Raw genomic sequence first — 12425 nt, forward strand, 5'->3', positions numbered from 1 at the left:
ATGTCAATGAATTTTTATTAAAATTTTTATTCAATTTATAAACACTTCATGATACCTCAGCCCGCCCGTGGATAAGGTTCCATGAAAAATGCGAAGGCCGCCTGGGCTCTCCGCCTGCCCGACAACCTTAAGGTCGGACGGGCAGCTCCGTTTATTAGTTTAATCGATATGCAAGTGGCCTTAATAGGCCTTTGACAATTCGGCGGACGCGCAGCCGATTCGGCTGCACACCCACCGAACTGAAAACCTAAGCGACGCGAGGTGATGTCAGGACGCACGCCCGATGTCACCGCGCGTCATTTTACGCCCCGGCGAGAGGGCCCCACCCCCGCTCACCGAGCCGAAGATTCAGGCCCTAGTAAACCTCTTCTTTAAATCTAATACTATCCTCAAACCTCTATAGTTTGTCCTGGCTGTACGCCTTCACCAGTGAAGCTTTTATTCCTGAAGGGAATGTGTGTTTATTAAGCAATGTATGTCCTGATCAGCCCCTCAATCAACATCACAAAAAAAGATTAACTTAGTGATTTATTTCATTGCTGTCTGTGGGAGCTTGCTATGCACAAATTGACTGCTGTGTTTCCTACATAGCAAGTGACTATGCTTCAGAAGTAATTCATTGGTTGCAAAATGATGTGCAATATCCTGTGGACATCAAAGAAACTTTAATAGATGCAAGTCTTTCTTTCAACCTCAACCAACACTGTGGGATTCGGACCCCTTATTCTGGTTTTAATTTGAATGGTATATTTTTTTCTAATTCTGATGTATCTGCTTTATCACATTTCATTTAACACAGAGAGGCAAAATGATTTCCTTTTGCACAGATTAAATGTGCAGACCAATGTCATTCTGATCATTATTACATTAGGAATATAATAGATTTCACTAGAGTCTTTTTTTGCTAAGCCAAACAGTTTTTCCACTAAACATTCATAAGTTATTCTTTTTATTCTGGGAAATACATTGAATAATAAGTCTCTTCGCTGCAGGTATTTAGAAATATGCCCTATGTTCAAGTCAAGAATAGCACGTGTCTAAAATAGAAATGAAGTTTGGAAGATGTGTGCAAAGAGTGTTTCTGAATTGAGTCACCCAGGAAACTATTTCAAAGTGCCAGAAATTATAAGACTTAAACAGGGTAAGCAAACCAATTATTTAGCTTGTTATATTGAAAACTGACATAATATGCAATGATTCACTGAGCTATCTTTTCCTCCCTGATCCCATTAACCATCCGAATAGGGATTTTTCTCTCTCCCCATTTCCTGCTGGTGACTGTTGCCATGCCACCGACATGGACAGCTTTCTGATATCTCATCCACACGGCTGTTCAGAATGAGACTGAATGGCCGTTTGAAGGCTTAGAGGGCGTCACCGTTAAGGTTGATCCCCTGTGCTTTACCTGAGGTCTGGATGCACTGTGGGTAAGGTTAGCACTGGGCAATGATGCAAGATGGGCCAATGTCAAACTGGATCCCACCTGAATTTCCTTTCGGCTGAAGTCTCCGCACAGGCCTGTTGGGGTAAAAATGACCACTCTGGAGTCTGAGATTCAAGCGAGCAGAGATTTGTTTCAAGCATTTGCAAGGGAGAGAGAGAACCTCAGCCAGCTAAGGACCCTCTCTCCCAGCTACAGGGCTTACAGCACATATTTATTGTCCTTACCTTCCTACTTTTCTAGTGTTTCTCATTAATTTCTTAACTAACCATACTATTACATCAGCAAATGTTCCCATTATCTCAATCCTCAACCTTGGATATGGCCTTTAGTTCCCCCTTATCTCCTTCTACATAACAATGCAAAGGCTGTGTATACAAGCTGTTAAGGGTCTAATAGCTAACTACTAAGCTAGAATTCCCAGTCACTTTGGTCAAGTATCCTATCCTGCCTAGAAAGAGCTCTCAAAACTATGTTTATCTATTCTAAAGCTATTAATGCACGTTTTAACATCAACAAATATGAAATCATTTCAGTCATCCCACTTCAGGCCTCTGATTAAAATGACAACTGGGCCCAAACTACGCATTAAACATTTAATAGGTATCCCTCTCACCTGTTTAGCAGAACAGGACATAATCAGAAGCCACGAAGAAGATTGGGTTGGGCGCCTTTTGGATATCCAAATATATTACATCCACTGGTTCCCCTTTATCTATCCTGCTTGTTACCTCCTCAAAGAATTCTAATAAATTTGTCAGGCATGATTTCCCCTTCATGAAGCCATGCTGACCCTGCTTGATTAGATTATGTATTTCTAAATGCTCTGCCATTACATCCTTTATAATAGACTCTAACGTTTTCCCAATGACAGGTACTAAGCTAACTGCCCTATAGTTACCTGTTTTTTGTCTCCCTCCCTTTTTGAATAAGGGTGTTACATTGGCAGTTTTCCAATACTCTGGAACTTTTCCAGAATCTAAGGATTCTTGAAAGATTTCTACAATGCATCCATTATCTCTGCAGCTATTTCCTTTATCATCCTAGGATGCAACCCATCAGGTCCAGGTGACTTATCAGCCTTTAGCCGCATTAGTTTCCCTTGTACTTTTTTTCTAGTGATGGTTATTGTATTTATTTCCTCCCCCTGTTGTCCCATGATTATTTAGTATTTTGGAATGCTATTAGTGTCTTCTACCATGAAGACTCATGCAATGTATTTTTTCAACTCCTCTGCCATTTCCTGGTTCCTCATTATTATTTCCCCAGCCTCATTCTCTCAGGGGCCTATATTGACTTTGGCCTCTCCCTTCCTTTTTATATATTTAAAGGAGCTCTTACTGTCCGTTGTTATATTACTTGCTAGTTTACCCTCAAAGTTTATTTTCTCCCTCTGTTATTTTTTTGGTCATCTTCTAACCCTAACCCTAACCCTAACCTATCATCTACCACTAATATTTGCCACATTGTATGTTTTTTCTTTCACTTTGATACTATCCTTAACTTCCTTGGTTAACCATTGTTGGTTTATATCTTTCCTACAATCCTTCTTCCTCACTGGGATATATCTTTGTGGTGAATCATGAACTATTTTCTTAAACATTTGCCATTGTTCATCAACCGTCTTTTCTGCTAAACTCCTTTCCCAGTCCACTCCAGCCAACACTGCCCTCATTCCTTTGTAATTACCCTTATTTAAGTTTAGCACAGTTGTTTCCAAACTAAGTTTCTCACTCTCAAACTGAATGCTAAATTCCACCATGTTATGGTCACTGTTTCCTAGGGGATCTTTTACTCTGAGATCATTTATTAAACCTGCCTCATAACACATTATCAGATTCAAAATAGCCTCATCCCTGGTTGGATCCACAACATATTGTGCTAAGAAACAGTCCCGAATAAACTGTATGGGCAGAATTTTGCCCTTGATGGGTGAGTGGGCCCCACTGGCTTGGCGACAGGCGGGCAGCCAATCGCCGCCGCCAAAACGGGCCCCACCGCCATTTTGAGTGTGCGGGCCAATTAAGGCCCACCCAGCAGGCCACCCGACGGGAAGCGCTATGCACTTCCTGTGCGGGGGCGGGGAGGGATTCCCCAACTGTCAAAGTGCGCTCTTTCGCGCATACGCATTGCTCTCTGAGGCTAAGTGCTGCCAGTGTTTTTAACATCAAAAGTAGAATAATAAAAAAATTATTAACATGCCCCCCTCATGTGACAATGTCACACGAGATGGAACATGTAAATAAATATGACTGAAACTTTATTAAACTTTTTAAAAATTGACATGAAACCTCATTCCACCAGTGTTGGATGGGCATGGCCTTTAATTGGCTTAATTATCCTGTCAATGGCCTCAATTTCTGATTTCGCTGTCCGCCCGCCTTCCTGAATATTTTAATGGGGCAGGATGACGTCGGGGGTTCCTCCCGATGTCATCCCGCGTCATTTTCGCATCAGCGAGCGGGCCCCGCCCCCCAACTCGCCGATGGAAAAATTCTGGCCTATGAATTCTTGCTCATTGCTACCTCTGCCAATTTGATTTTTCCAATCTACATGAAGATTAAAGTCATCCATGATTAATATACTTCCTTTATTACATGCCCTCATTATCTCCTGATTTATTCTCTGTCCTACAGCACAGCTACTGTTAGGGGGCCTATAGACTACTCCCACCAATGTCTTCTTCCCCTTGTTATTTCTTACCTCCACCCATATGGATTCCACATCTTCCGATCCAAGATCATTTCTTGCTATCATATTTATTCCACCTCGTACTAACAAAGCTACCCCACCACCTTTTCCTTCCTGCCTGTCCTTTCAAAAAGTCACATACCCCTGAATATTTAGTTCCCAGCTTTGATCTCCTTGTAACCAGGTCTCTGTAAAGGGTTTAAGATCATACCCATTAATCTCTATTTGTGCTGTTAATTCATTTATTTTGTTCTGAATACTACAAGCATTTAAGTAAAGAGCCATTAATTTTGCCTTTTTACTATTTTTTCCCCTTTAACCCTATTTGCTGTTTCTTTTTCATGATTGTACACTCTGTCCCCTCCTGTCACACTCTGGGTATCATTACCTAAATAGCTGCCCTGCAATGCCACCATATCCTTTTGCTTTGTAAGCCTACTTATCCCCTTTCCAGAATCATCCCCTCCCCCTATTTAGTTTAAAGCCCTTTCTACAGTCCCAGCTATTCAATTCGCCAGGACACTGGTCCCAGCATGGTTCAATTGAAGCCCATCCCACTGGAACAGCTCCCTTCTACCCCAGTACTGATGCCAGTGCCCCATGAACTGAAACGCATTCCTTCCACACCAACCTTTCAGCCACACATTTAACTCCTTAACTTTATGTACCCTATGCCAATATGCCCATGGTTCAGGTAGTAATCCTGAGATTATTACCTTGGAGGTTCTGCTTTTCAATTTATCTCCTAACTGTTCAAATTCTATCAGCAGAACTTCCGTTCTAGTCCTTTCAACATCGTTGGTACCAACGTGGACAACGGCAATTGGATCCCTCCCCTCCCACTCCAAATTCTTCTCCAGCCCTGAGGAGATGTCCTTAACCCTGGCACCGGGCAGGCAACACAACCTTCGGGACTCACACTCACAGCTGTAGAGAACAGTATCTATCCCCCTAATTATACAGTGCCCTACCACTACTACGCTCCTATTTCCTCCCCCTACTTGAATGGCTCCCTGTACCATGTTGCTGTGGTCAGTTTGCTCATCCTCCCTGCAGTCCCCGCTCTCATCCACACAGCTTGCAAGAACCTCATAACCGTTGGACAGTTGCAGGGGCTGAGGCTCCTTAGACGCAACCCCTAGGTCTCCATACCTGCCTCACCAGCAGTCACACCCTCCTGTCCCTGATCACAGACCAAGTTCGAATTATCTAACCTGTGGGGTGTGACCACCTCCTGGAGCAAAGTGTCCAGGTGCCTTTTCCCCTCCCTGATGTACCACAATGTCTGCAGCTCAGACTCCAGCTCCGTAACTTGGATCCAAAGTTCCTCAAGCTACAAACACTTACTACAGATGTGTTTCTTCCAGATCACCTTGGCGTCCAGCAGCACTCATATACTGCAGCAGCAACACATCACCCATCCTGCCATCGCTATCTTATTTTATTTAATTAATTAATTACTCTAGTATCCTTGCTCTTTACACTTTGGTGAAATTAATTATTTACACCAGTATCGATCTTATACATAACAAGCTGTTTTTACGAAAGGGAAAATAAAGACTAAACATTTAAACACTAACAATAGACCTTAATTTTAAGCTAAAGACTAGAAATACTCACCAATTCAACTCACCACTCAGCTGCTCTCCATGGTCTTTTTAAATGAAGTCTCCCCACTCTTTGTTTTAAATAAAATCCAAACGCTCACCCACTCTCTGTTTTATATAAACTCCACACACTCACCCACTCTCTGTTTTAAATAAACTCCACACACTCACCCACTCTCTGTTTTAAATAAAATCCACACACTCACCCACTCTCTGTTTTAAATAAACTCCACACTCACCCACTCTCTGTTTTAAATAAAATCCACACACTGACCCACTCTCTGTTTTAAATAAACTCCACACATTCACCCACTCTCTGTTTTAAATAAAATCCACACTCTCACCCACTCTCTGTTTTAAATAAACTCCACACACTCACCCACTCTCTGTTTTATATAAAATCCACACTCTCACCCACTCTCTGTTTTAAATAAACTCCACTCACTCACCCACTCTCTGTTTTAAATAAAATCCACACACTCACCCACTCTCTGTTTTAAATAAAATCCACACACTCACCCGTTCTTTGTTTTATATTTTATATTTTAAAGGTTAGAGCCAGACCTTTCAGAAGTGAAATTAGAAAACATTTCTACACACAATGGACGGTAGAGGTTTGGAACTCTCTTCTGCAAATGGCAAATGATGCCCGATTAGTAGTTAATTTTAAATCTGTGATTGATGCAGTTGTGTTATCCAATGGTATTAAGGGGAGTAGGGTAAAGGTAGGTATATGAATTAGGTCACAGGTCAGCCATGATCCCATTGAATGGCGCGGAACAGGCTCAAGGAGCTCGTATGTTCCTGCCACAGTTTCTGGTTGTGCAAGTACCAGAACATAGGATAGGGACAGTCTGAGCAACAGGGCTAAAGCAGAAGACACTGGAATTGCTTAGTAGGTCTGGCAGCATCTGTGGAGAGAGAAACTGAGTTCATGGATGGAATCCTATCATCCACTCGGAGGTGGCTTTGAAGGCAAAGCAGCCCAGCCAATACTCATCCCTCAGCCAACCTCACTAAAAGTAACTTATCTGATCTCTATCAGATTTTCCGTGCACAAATTGGCTGCAGTGCTTCCTATGCCACGACAGTGACTACACTTCATTTAACTGTAAAGCGCTTTGAGATGTGCTGAGGTCATGAAAGGCGCTACATAAATGCAAGCTTTTCTTTCTTATTACACGTTAATGTCTGAAAATCATTCACAAGCCAGATAGCAGTGCTTCAGGAGCTTTGAAATTGACAGCCCAGTTTCGTTTCATTAATTAAAGTAGGACCGGCAGCTTGTCGTCTGTATATTTCATAAAATGTCGCCCGGAGGTACACCAGGGCCAGAAAAGCAGCAACAACTCAACCTTTTCTCTCTTCCCCTATTTGACGACGCTACTGGGAACTCAGATGGGAGTTCATCTCCACGACACGCAGCAAGTAAATTGCAATCGTACGAAAATGCCTGTTATGTGCACTGCTGACTGTACTGTGTCAGCAGATAAGGTAAGGCGGATGGAACTTGTAAAGCTGTGATCACAGAGGATTTCAATTATCTGAGACAGGCAGATGTCACCCGGAAGGGAGGAAATCAATGTGTTCGGGTAGCTCAGGTTTGCATTGTTAGACAGCCTGACCATCCACAGGTTATATTTAGTGTTCAACACTGCGTGGGAAATCATTAATAAGCTGCGGATGGAGCAAAATCAAAGTGCAAACGATCATGTTGGGCTGAATTTTCAGCTCGGCGTGCGCAGTCGGCGGGAAACGGACCGCCGACCACAATCAGCCCCCGACCGCGATTAAAAGCTGAAAAGCTCAGCGCTGCCGGGGTGGGGGTGGGAGGAGGGCGGGCGATGATGTTTCCGTGGGCGCGGGCGAGCGCTGAGAGAGAAAGCTCCCCGAAGGCAGAGAAGCTGCACCAAGAAGCTGCAGACCCGAAAACCATCAGATAAAGCTTTGAAAAATCAGGAAAAAAATGTCCAGGCGTCGCACTCAGTCACCTGAACGTAGAGATGATGCAAATGCTGTCCACAGATTTTTATTTTTATTTTATTTTAATAACGGAAACGTCATCCCCGCCCCTGGATGAGGTTTGATGAAAAATGCAAAGTCCGCCTGGCCGATCCGCCCGTCCGCCAACCATAAGGTTGGACGGGCATTGGAAAATCAGAGGCAGTTGCGCTGTTAATTGGGCTTAATTGCCCTTTTAATTGTCGGCGGGTGTGATTCCGACTTCAGTGCGCGCCGGCCGAGCGGAATATCGCGCGAGCGCAGGATGACGTCGGGACGCTCGGCCAACATCTTCTCGCATGATTTTACGTCCGGTTGGGTCCAGCACACGCCCGCCCGTGGGACATAAAATTCAGCCCATTGTTAAAGTTGATACTGTTAATGCAGGTGAAGGCACATGCCTTTATAGATCCAAGTTTCAATACTTCAAAGTAGAAACTGGGAAAGATCAACTGCTGGAATTTAGAACCTCATGAGGAAGACCAGAAGATGTTCACTAAAATGCACAAAACAAAAGACAACAGGGCGATTAGAAATTTATAAAACGCAATGGTAAAGTCCATCTATTTTAAGATTACTTTCCTTCTCCTTTCTTGGATCTCCCAATGCACAGAATAACAATTTACATTTAAATAGCACTGTTAAGATAGTAAAACATCCCAAGGTGCTTCACAAGAGTGTTATCAAATAAGATTGTTTACAGAGTCATTAGGACAGGTGTTTGTTGTTGTTGTTGTTGTTGCTATTGTCAAACTGGTAGGTTATATGGAACATCTCAAAGGAGGGGGAGATAGAGAGGCGGCGAGGTTTAGGGAGGGAACTCCAGCACTTAGGGGCCTGGGTAGTCAAAGGAATGGTCACTAATGGCAGACCAAAGGAAACAGGAGACATGAAAGAGGCCAGAATGTTGCCTCCATATGTTGCTGGCCAAACAAGCAGCCAACAATGCTGCTCTGAGTTCTACCCCTCTGAAATACTAAACAGGAGCCCTTATAGCTCTCCCTCTGACATTCCCTATTGGCACGTAGCTGGCCATGCTGAGATATGGGGAGAGGGGATGGGTGTCAATTCTGACTTCAGCCAACCATGTACACCTGTGTGCCCACCTATTATAAGCACCTCTCCAAATGACACTATTGATGACCCTTCCTTACCTTCACCTTCCACACGAGTGTTAACGTGCAGCTTACACTCTAATATTAACAAAAGAAAGTTCAAATATATGTTATGCAATCCATTTTTTCTGTGTCCCCGTGTACTAAGTTAGCAGACTGTGGAGTGTAACATTTAAGGTACAGGATGTTCCACTGCTTGTTACATTTTTTCCTGCCTAGGAACAAGTGCAGAACTCCTTTGGAGTGTTTTGATAGGTCACCAGATCAGTTCAAGTGTCAGTGAACATCAGTCCTGGGGCAAAAACAAAAATTGCTGGATAAACTCAGCAGGTCTGATCACATCTGTGGAGAGGAAGACAGAGTTAATGTTTTGAGTCCGTATGACTGTTCATCAGAACTAAAGAGAAATAGAAATGTGGTGAAATACAAGCTGTTTAAGGGGGGTGGGACAGGTAGAGCTGGATAGAGGGCCAGTGATAGGTGGCGGCAAAGGAGAGATTGCCAAAGATGTCATAAACAAAAGGTCAAAGGGGTGTTGATGGTGGTTGACCTTTTGTTCTGTCAGACCTGCTGCGTTTTTCCAGCAATTTTTGTTTCTGTTTCAGATTTCCAGCATCCGCAGTGTTTTGCTTTTATCTTAGTGTTTATATCAGTCCTGGGGCAGTCAGTTTGAGTCATACATTTTAATCGGAAGAGTCAAGAAGTGTCCCAGAGAGAGGGACAAGGTAGGGGAACAGCGAGAGGTCCCAAAAGGAAGTCCCAGGTAAGGTACAGAAATAGGGGACAGAAACAGGTCCCAGTTATTTAAGAAAAAGAGATGAGCAGAGAAATAGGTTCCAATTAGAAAGGGCTGCAGGGAGCAGACTTTAAGTGAAGTGGGCTTGGAAGAAATCCTGAAGATCCGAGAAGGTAGCCAAAGGTTGGTGACTGTGCTGCGGGCCATTGGGGCAAAGGTACCCCTTTGCGGTGGTGTTGTTCTGCTTGGCATGGCCGAAGATCTGAAAGTGTGCTTGTAAGTTGATGGCTGAGTGTACTCAGGAATCCAGGGAAATGGAATCTTGGAAGTTGAGATTGAAACTCTGCGATGTTGAAGATATCTGAGTTGGAGCAACTTTGGGGGAGAATTCCGAGATCTTCGAAGTTCAAGATTAGAAACCCTTGTGAGGAAGATGGAGTCTCAGTGAGATTGGTTGGCTCAGTATTACAGGCATCTGAGTGGGTTCCTGCGAAATCCATGGAATCTACTTTGGTTGCGTTTGGCATTCATTGTATAGTGTGGTGTGTTGGACAGCAGTTAGCTTGTTAATTCACATGTACCTCATACTTACCCTGAATATAAGATCGATATAGTAAATTGTTTTATCTTTCTAGCCTTGATAGTAAAATTTATTTTTGTTTGTTCAAAAACTGTGGAATCTTTTGGCTTTCTTCACTTAGTAAGTGTCTTGGATCTCAAATTTTGTCAACTTTAAACAAAACATTATTGATCCGTAACCAGATCTCAACAACAACTTGGGGTCTATCCAAGGATCATAACATATATGACTTTTTTTTCATTCATTCATGGCCTCTGAGCATTCTTCATTCTTTCTTGTGAGCTTATATATAGTCTAGCTGTTAAAGTACAGACAACCCTACCCCACACCACCCCCACCCACCCCTCCCCACCCAGTGTCAGAGGAAGGCTGATGAATTAAATGAATTACTGAGGTAAGGAGACAATGGACAGTGTTTAATGCTATCTCCCTGTGGTGCAATTGGAGGCAGGGAGCGCATTGAACTGGGTGGGATGGTGGCAGGTGGGGACCCTGTCACCTTCCCACCTACACCCCAATTAAACCGTGATGGGAAGGCCCATGGATGGCCTTCCTACCCCACCAGTTGAGGCTCTTAAAGGGCAGTTAATGCCCAATTAAGGGCTTCTTCCCGCCACCACTGCTATTAACCAAGCTGCAGCCGGGCGTGTCACCACACAGAGAGCACAACATGCAAACCTATGCAGGTTGCTCGTGGTCTTCCAGAGCAGGGGAGTTCCTTCCTTCAAAGTCCCTCAGCGCCTGATCGAGGGACCCGGCATCGGAAAGGAGGCGACCTGCTGAGAGCCACCCTCCTGCCCCTTGCTGCCGAGCCCCCTTCCTCCCCCTTCCCCGTAACCCCCACCCCACAAAATCCCTCCCGTCATCACTTACCTTTGGCCTGGGTCACTCCACGATCCTGGACGTCTGATGAGTGGGTGTTGTTCCAGCAACAGCCACCACTTCTGTGGTGGTGCTGCTGTGCAAAAGGCTGGCAGGCTTTGATTGGCCAACAGCTCTTGGCAGGGGGAACATCTCTTCCCCCCAACTTCCCGAACCACCAACTTGGCCCCATGGAAGGCCTGCTTGTGACCTGTCAACTGCCTGATTGGCATGTCATTCCAGTGGGCCTTCTGGGAGGAGGCAACTCGGGTCTCTCTCCAGCCGATGGTTGGAGAGAGCCGTTGCCTCCATAAAGTTCCCCAGTCAATATATGCTCACTAATACAAAATGATTGGTCCCTTCTAGCCTGGCTGTATTCTGGGTACACTGAGCAGAGAGACTGAAGCCAGTTGGGATTGATCTCCTCAATCCAAAGAAAGTTAAGGGGAAGAATCGATAGATGTGTTCAAAATGGTTAAGTTTTGCTTGAGTTTTTAAATGTAACATTGCTACCTGTCCTATCTGACTTGCTGTAGTCATGTGACCTCTGCCATGAGAGACTCTCTCTGCAAGCAGCCATCTTACAATCAGTTCAATAAAGGTTTTCCTCTAAGACGCACTGCAGTCTCTGAACCTGAAACAGGCTTTGATAAGAGTTGAGAGGGAGAAATTGTTTGCACTGGCAAGAGGGTCAGTAACTGCAGGACACAGGGGAGAGATGAGAACTTTAGTTTCTTACACTGCCTGATAGTTTCCAAGATTTGCAGCACATCATTGATAATTTTAGGGACCCTGATAGGAAGGTCTGAGCAAGAATGTTATTGTGTAAATGCTATTTTTTTCTAGCTTCCTGCTCTCTTGCGGCTGGTAATCATTCTATTTTAGCCGTTAAAAAGTTCAGTTTCTACAAGGTGGCAGAGTACTTCTAAAATTTGGGGGGTTTTTTGGCAACCTGTAATAGTGAAAAGCAGGCTGAAATTGCCCTGACTCATTTTAACCTCTATTAGGCATTAGCATGGCAATGACCAGAATCCTACAATCTCCTGGTTAATAGAACGGCTAAATAAAGTTAGTTGTGTGTGAGGAATGTTTCTGTTGTTACAAAATGACCTAGACATTGATCACTGTCAATGATTTCAATCATTGCAACACTTAGGCATTCAAACCAAACAAAATATATTGTCATCTAACCAATTCATTTGAAGGGTTTACTGGGTAATTTGAGTTCTACATGTATCTGTATGGTTATTGTGCTGTAATGCATTCAAGTAGCTTGTCCCTCTCCAGCACTGCTCTATTGTACAGTAAGTGAAAGGTTGTATGTGAAATCAAATTTATTTTTCAGTTTTCCCTTCTCCTCACTAGGGTATTGTTAAGCAGAAGCCAGAACTGA

The sequence above is a fragment of the Cetorhinus maximus genome, chromosome 7 (genome assembly GCF_964194155.1).
Source record: "Cetorhinus maximus chromosome 7, sCetMax3.hap1.1, whole genome shotgun sequence".
Classification (NCBI taxonomy): domain Eukaryota; kingdom Metazoa; phylum Chordata; class Chondrichthyes; order Lamniformes; family Cetorhinidae; genus Cetorhinus; species Cetorhinus maximus.